We start from the raw sequence: 8402 nt of genomic DNA, 5'->3' as shown, positions 1-8402 counted from the left end.
TCTTGCCATCAGCTTTAATAATACCTAATTCTTCTTTGTAATCCCTCAGCTACCTCTTACTACAGTGCCTATACCAGAGGAACTACAGATGTAACCATGTGACTGTTAAATTTTACCCCCTTTGGGGGTCAAACGACCCTTTCACAGGGGTTGTCCGATTCCTAACAGCAAAATTACAGTTATGAAGTAGCAACGAAAATAATTTATGGTTGGGGGGTCAGCACAACATGAGGAACTGTATTAAAGGGTCGCGGCATTAGGAAGGTTAAGAACCACTGGCCTATAGCCAGTAAGCCCCTTTATAAGGCAGAAAATATTGCTTGAGAGAAAGACCATGGCCAGTCTCATGGCTCTTTTATTCCTAAAAAAAGGTGATCTTGTTTCTTAGTTTTAGCTCCCAATTGAGAGTACCTGTGTACATTCGGGCACAGACAAGCAGGGCGGCCACTCTGGATGAGGTTCTGTGTTCAGGACTATTCTGGGAAACATTGTATTCTGACCATTTGTGGCTCCACACTAAGTCTAAACCACAAAGGCTCCTGAATAAGTCATCGAATCAGGGTCAAGAAAGGAGGTACTATCAGTAAAGCTAATTACTTGTTGGCTCAGAAATAATGAAATCCTGGAAATATGGTTATAAGTAAGGTCATTTAGAAATCTGAAAATCCTTTGAAGCACATTTCTTATCCGTGTCTTGGCCTACTCTCCACTTGGAAAAAATTTTAAATTTTTATAAGTTATCCTCTACGTACACATTACTAATATTTTCTGGCTAGATAATCAGAGATGAAGATGAAGACATTTGGTACAAGGATATTTATTATAACACAGATTATAAAAGAAAAAATTTATATAACACTTTCATGTCTACATAGTAAGAGATTTGCTACTAGTTATCTAAGTATAGCACAAAATGGAATATTAGGCAGCCACTTAAAGAATAATTCAGTACTCTTTAAATTTGATGTACAGAATAGCCACCTGGGAACCTTGCTAAGTGCAGATTTGGAGACAGGAGGTCTTATGTGGAGCCTGATAATCTGCATTTCCCAGACAGTCCCCAGTGAAGCATATGCTGCCAGTCCCTGGACTACACTTTGTAGACATGTATCTGTGATGCAGATATGTATCTGTGCCAAAATCTTGTATATCATGTTAATCAGGGAGATAAGGTTACAAATCAATTATGAGGGTTTAATGTATGTGTGTGTTGTTAGGTGATATATATATATACATATATATGTATGTATATGTGTATATCTCAAACATAAGAACAATTTATAAATACAAATATATATACTTTAAAATATAAGATACCAAAATAAAACTGATTAATGCAAAATGATGGAAATTGATGGTATTTTTCATACTTGCTTATCTGTATTTCCTAAGTGTCCCTACAATAAATGAATATCCTTTGTGTGCTTTACAAGAGATGGAGGAGAAATAACTACTGGCTGTACTTGGTAGCCCATGCTCATTAACTGCCTGTCCCATGTCCCATCTCAAGCAACTGCTCTCTCTCCTCTGGTCATCATTTAAACAGAATCTCAAGTGAGCTTTCTCTTCCAAAAGCCTTTTTTTGCATCAAAAAGGGCAGTGAGCACATTTTAAGAATTCCTGTCACATTAAAAACTGTAGTTCTGACTCTTTCAGATATTGCTTAGAATTTTTCCTTAAAAACAAGATGATGACTTGCCAATTTCCTGCTATAGGAAGGGAACCCTGTAATTACCAAACAGCTGTCTCTCAATTCAAGGTCCAGGCCCCACAGTCAGAAGACACACTGTGATTCAGCAAGCACAAGGACAGAGTGGGCTATCTGGGGAATCTACATCAAATCCCAAAATAACATGTACGTGAGATGAAATGTCAACCCTAAGGCAATGTGTGAATAGATCATGTGTCGGAAAAGAATGAACAGTGGAATGTCAACTGAAAGGCAGTTATTCTAGCTGTCACCTTTGATAAAAGTGAAGTTGAGTTTGGCGACTGAAAACATATTAACTTAATAACAATCTTTTAACTAGAACCCTTGCCATAGCTTATGGAAGAATATAAAAGCAATGTCACTTAGAAAGTCAATAAGTTATGGAGCAACACTAATACTTCTGAAAGCAACTCAGAACTAATCAAGTACCTACACTGTAGATAATTCTGTTAAGGATTCTAAAAAACTACTTCTTGTTATCATAACATTGTCTATTTTATAGATGAGGGAAAAGCAACAATGCACAAAAAGAGAGTCAACAGGCCTGGGTTTCTTTTAAGTAACAATTCTTTTCTGATCCTACAGCTCCTACTACTTATGTGACCTTGGTTGAGTTATTTATGTCTACTAAGTTTTGTTTTGTAAAATATGGACAGTAAAACTGGTGAGAGTGCGTTGAGAGCAAATATTCAGTAGATGCCCATCATAAACACAGCAGGGGTTATCAAAAGGAAGGAACTACTGGACAGAGTATGTACTTTTCTCAAAGACCCCAGGTGGATCTGACAGACAAAGTCTAAACCTGGACCCCTTCCTACCTCACAACCTTAGCACACCATCTTATAGCACCATGCTGCATCTACCTGGTCAAGCTTGTTTTCCATGCATCCCTAGGAATGCCTCTCTTCTCCTTGCCTCCACTCCATTCTGTCAAAATCTACATTTTCCTCCCTGTCCAAACATCAAACATATTAATATGTATATCCTCTTTTTACTACTTTAGTTTCTTATTTTTATGAACATAATATTCATTAAAACCAAACTCACTGTCATTGAGTTGATACCAACTAATAGAGACCCTATAGGATAGGGTAGAACTGACTCTGTGGGTTTCTAAGTCTATCACTCTTCATGGGAGTAGAAAGTCTCATCTTTCTCCTGAGGAGCAGCTGGTGGTTTCAAACTGTTAACTTTGCAGTCATCAGCCCAGTGCTTAACCCACTGTGCCACCAGGGCTCCTAGCTCATCTTCACTAGTGATCTTAAATTGAATATAAATGGTTGAAATAGATGCTCCAATACTTTCCCAACTATTATTTCCCAGTTTCCTCTACCCTCTGTTCAAATAATTTAGTTATCATTGCCTATAAAGTATATCGGTTTCTTTTAAATCAAGATAATTTTCTGATCATGCTTTTCTGATACTTGTATAACAATTTCTATTTATGACTGACTTTTTCATACTTGTATGATACATCATACATACTTGTATGATTGGATGTGTTTCCACAGCCAATGTACAAGGAAAGAACGCTGGTAGATTTTTCAAGCTCCACCACCATTGATGACTTATCACTGAAATCACAGGTCAAGGAATGACCTCACTTAATGTGGCCATCCTTATCAATGTCTCTCTCCCCACCTGTTCCTGTGACCTGAACCAATGGCCAAAGAACATTTTATGTAACTGTCTGACATTTAAATAGCCCTAACACTATGTGCATGCTTTTAAAATAAACTCATCTAACCACAAGGGCTACTGTCCCTGTTTTCCCAGGAGAGTCCTGGTTCTAGCACTACCAGTCTAGAAACCCTGAGATCCTACGCAGGCCCATAGTGCTCAAAGAAGTGAGTAAGCCCATCTGGGGTGCAGGTGACAACAGTGAGTGCCAGAGGACCTTGGCAGTGATTCATAGCCTCACCTGTCCACTGTGTTTGGGAAGACAGTTTATAAACTTGCACTTGGCTTATAGGCCTTCTCTTTACATCTTGAATGGAAATTGTTAAATTGCCATATATTTGGGTTAGAATTTCATATCTTTTGGTTAAGGCCCCATGTCCTGTTAAAAAAGAAAATACCGGGCAATGAATGTACAAATGCGCTTTACACAATTGATGTGTGTATGGATTGTGATAAAGAGTTGTATGAGCCCCTAATTAAGTGGAGAGCAAATGTTTTGAGAATGATGAGGGCAATGAATGTACAAATGGCTTTTAACAATTTATTTGTGTATGGATTGTGATAAAGAGTTGTATGAGCCCCTAATAAAGTGATTTTAAAAAAATGTTGAAAAGCAAAAAAAAAAAGTAACTCAAAAAAAAAAAGAAAATACCTCAAAATAGAAGGAAGCAAATCATTAATCATTAACTTCATGACTTTGAGTTCTTTCTTAAGTGTCAAGATGATTTTTTATAGGTAGAAAGGAGGTAGGAATACCTTATACAACAGACTGAGGCCAGCGTGAAGCCTCCCCCAACACAAGTCCAACCAGTTTCTCAATTGCATTATTTTCCTTGCCATCAGTTTTAAGCAGAAGCACTGAGACCGTTTCTATCTTTTAACTTAGGCTTCCTTATTTTGAAGCAGCACCAATAGAAATTCAGGATACAGTATCTTATTACCTGAAGCTTCTTCCATTCATCAGATACAGTTGCCTCACTGAATACCAAGTATGTGGAGAACAGTGTCACTCAAATGTCAATGTGCTACCAGCCTCCTGGGGATGATGCCAAAATGCAGTCAAACTCTAGGTTTAAATGGGCCGGAATTCTGCTGGTCCACTCAGCTCTCTGGGCGATGCCATGCTACAGATTCTTCTTCCCATGAATCACTTCTATTTTGAAGTACCAAAACAACAAAAATAAATATTTTTCTTCTGATTTTATATTCAAAAGAGAAGTGGCTGAAAAGGTGGAATATCTATGTATCTATCAACAGATGAATGGATAAACACAACACAATGGAATATTATTCAACCATAAAGAGAAGTGAATTCCTGGTAACATAGTACAGCATAAACGAAACTTGAAAACGTGCTGAGCAGAAAAAGTCAGTCATAAATAGAAATTTTTATATGGCCCCACTTATATGAAATATCTGGAATAGGTAAGTGTACAAGTTTATTAGTGATTAACAGGGGCTGGATAGAGGTAGAAGTAGAAGTTATTGTTAACAGGGCACCTAGTTTCCATTTGAAGTAATTTAAAAAATTGGAAATGGATAATGGTGACATTAACACGATATAGTTTGATTAATGCCACTGGATCAGACATTCAAAAAGAGTAAATATGGCAAATTTATTATATCTATTTCACCACAATACATTTTAAGTGCCTAACCCTTAAAACTTTTCTACTCTGAGAGCTATGTTTTATACTCAAAGGCCACTGCCATAGAGTTGATTTTGAGCCAGAGCAACCGTATATAGTTTCGGAGACTGTTAATCTTTACAGGAGCAGATAGCCTCTTTATTCTCTTTCAGAGCAGCTGATGAGTTCGAACTATCAACTTTGTGGTTAGCAGCCCAACAATGCCTAACACACAGCACTATCAATAGAGCAATAATTATGGTTAGTCTCTGCTGACTCAGAGAAGCCCTGGTGGTATAGTGGTTACGAGGTATTAGCCGCAAGATCAGCAGTTAGAAACCACCAAGCGCTCCTTGAGAGAAAGATGGGGCTTTCTACTCCCATGAAGTGTTACAGCCTTGGAGACTCACAGTGGTACTTCAACTGTGTCCTGTAGAGTCACTATGAGTTGGCATATACTCCGTGGCAGTAAATGAGTACTGTTAACTAAAGGAGATCCCTAACCATAGGGATTAATCTCAATACTTTTGTATAAAACATAACAGGTAATAATTGTTCACAAAAGTGTGTCGTAAGCTTTCTCTTCAAATACAAAACTCTTGGAGATTCTGAGTAGGTGATAAAGTGTTTCCCCATACGAACATACACAAGCACACAGTTGTGAATTATATTTCCCAAAATAAACTCTAACTCGTGCATGTTGTTATATAATCCCATTTGTGTCCATGATGCTAATTGGCAGGACTAAGTTATGTTGCTGAAGATTGGGGTATATTTGTTACATTAGAGTCACTCTCTTCTGAGATATCAAAGAGATTAAACGAACAAGCTAAGAAGCAGAGATGGGGGAAGAGAAATACAAATTCCAGGTCTATAAAGATCACCAAGAAGCAGAAACTCAGAGACAAGGACCTTCTTGAAGAGCCAACAGCTAGGGCAAGTATTCCCCTAGAGCTGATATCCTAAATTTGAGTGTCCAGCCTCCTACACGGTGAGAAAATAAGTTTCTGTTTGGTAAAGTCACCCACTTGTTTTTCTGCTATGAGAACACTAGAAGAGTAAGATGCACACTAATAACAACTCCATGGACTCTCTGAACTAGAACACTTCTACCAACCCTAGCATGGAAGAAGGGCTAGGTAGGCACAGTGCCTAAGAACACAAGTTTTAGAAGGCCTTGGAAAATGTTCTGGAAACATTTTTATGACTGTAAAATTTGAAAACCGAATTAAAGTATGCTATTTTCATATTCCTTTGGCCTTTTTATGACGTGTATAGCCTAGTTCTGCCTTTGTGAATGAACATTATTGAAAGTTTCACCCTATCTCTAACCCTCATTGTTGGTGTAAATATTGTAGTCACCTAAACTGTTAATCTGTACAAATCAACAATCTATATATTTTTGTCTAAAAAATTCTCATAAGCACATATACTTTCTTTTTTCTAAGCAGTGTTTTTCATTCTACAGCATTGGGTAAATTAATGGTAATACCACTAGAACTACCATATGCCCCATGGGGATAATTTATAATGTCCTTCAACAGTAATGATTTTGTTAAAATGAACCAAGGACATACATAAACCATAGATATATGAATGGGTTTTGACCTCACACTTAATCATAGCCCTAATCTCAAAACAATTCGTTCTTATGAAATGGCCCTTCTCAATACCCATCCCCATGAAGTGATCACTAAAAATATGGGTGCTATAACAAAGTGTGGTAAAGAAAGCAGATGGTGCCCAGCTACCATAACGAATAGCGTTTTGGGACTTATAGGCTTGTCTTAAAACAAACAGCCATCTAAGTGAGAATCAGCTAAGTCCACATGAATAAAGCACACTAGCCTGTGTGAGCCAAGAATAGTAAATAATAAAATCCAAACACAGAGGAGGGATTGGTATTAGAGCTTAAATTCTGAACATCTGGTTTGCAGAAGACTGCAGAAAGACCAAAACTCATTCAGAATCTTCCATGTGGATTAAGGTGAATTATTTCTGACTACGGACTCAAAGGGGAAAGGCCTTGTTATCAAACAGAATACATTGTAGGGTGAATTACTGGAGTAGTAGTTAGGCCAAAATGTAACACCCTGTCACTGATCTCCCTCTTGATCCAATGGACTATTGCTCTAGTTTTCAATATTTTCTGTTTTGTTTTTGAATGAGGTTTTGTTGTGTCATTCTGTCATTGTTGAGCCACTTGTTTGTATTTCATCTTGATTTTATGTTTTTCTGTATATGAAACCAAAATTAGGTAAACCTATAGAGACAACAATTGGATTGATGGAACCAAAAGAACATGGCAGGGAAAGCTGGCAGGAAATGGGGAGCTAAAACAATGAGTGCAAAATTTGAAAGGTGAAAAGTGTGAAATGTTCTCCAGTTTCCCGTCAGTTTGTTTTACTGCAGTGGTTCTCAACCTTCCTAGTGCCGTGACTCTAATACAATTCCTCAGGTTGTGGTGACCCCCAACCATAAAGTTATTTTTGTTGCTACTTCATAACTGTAATTTTGCTACTGTTATGAATCATAATGTAAATATATGATATGCAGGATGTATTTTCATTGTTACAAATTGAACATAATTAAAGCATAGTGATTAATCACAAAAATAATATGTAATTATATATTGTGAAGTATTTATTCTATTTACAAATATATGAAATTTTGTCTTGAAGCATGGTGTAGCATGGGTAAGTCTGCACACTGGGTACTCATATGTGGGCATATCTGCATGTGGGCAGACCTGCCTGGAGACGGATAGAGGAGCAGTGTCTCGGTTCCAAAGACCATCAGAAATTTGTGTTTTCCGAAGGTCTTGGGCAACCCCTGTGAACGAGTCGTTCGACCACCAAAGGGGTCGCGACCCACAGAGTGAGAACTGCTGTTTTACTGGGATGACATGTATGTTCTTGTGATGCTAGAAGCTATGTCACTGATATTTTAAATACCTGCAGGGTCACTGAAGGTGAAAAAGTCTCATCAGAGGTTCAAGACCAAGAACAGACTATGAAGGGAAAATAGACTGACCACTTCTGAGGGATTAACCACTGAAAACTTTATAAATATCAGTGAAATATTGCCCGATATAGTAGAAGGCTCTCACAATATAAGTAGAAGTTGCATTGTTGAGAAGAGCTGGCTCCTCAAAGTAGAGTTGACCATAATGATGTGAATGAAACAAAACTTTCAGGATCTTCATTTGCTGATGAGGTCAGACTTAAAATGAGAAGAAATAGCTGTAAACATCCATTACTCATCTGAATGTGGACTGTATGAAGTATTAATCTAGGAAAATTAGAAGTCATGTGAAATGAAATTGAATGCATAAAGATCTATATCCTATGCATTAGTGAGCTAAAATGAACTGGTATTGGTCA

This window comes from Echinops telfairi, unplaced genomic scaffold, assembly GCF_000313985.2.
Source record: "Echinops telfairi isolate 266 unplaced genomic scaffold, ASM31398v2 ScPeMD7_7424;HRSCAF=8462, whole genome shotgun sequence".
NCBI lineage: Eukaryota > Metazoa > Chordata > Mammalia > Afrosoricida > Tenrecidae > Echinops > Echinops telfairi.
The sequence above is the reverse complement of the archived record's forward strand: the minus strand, read 5'-3'. Positions refer to the sequence as shown.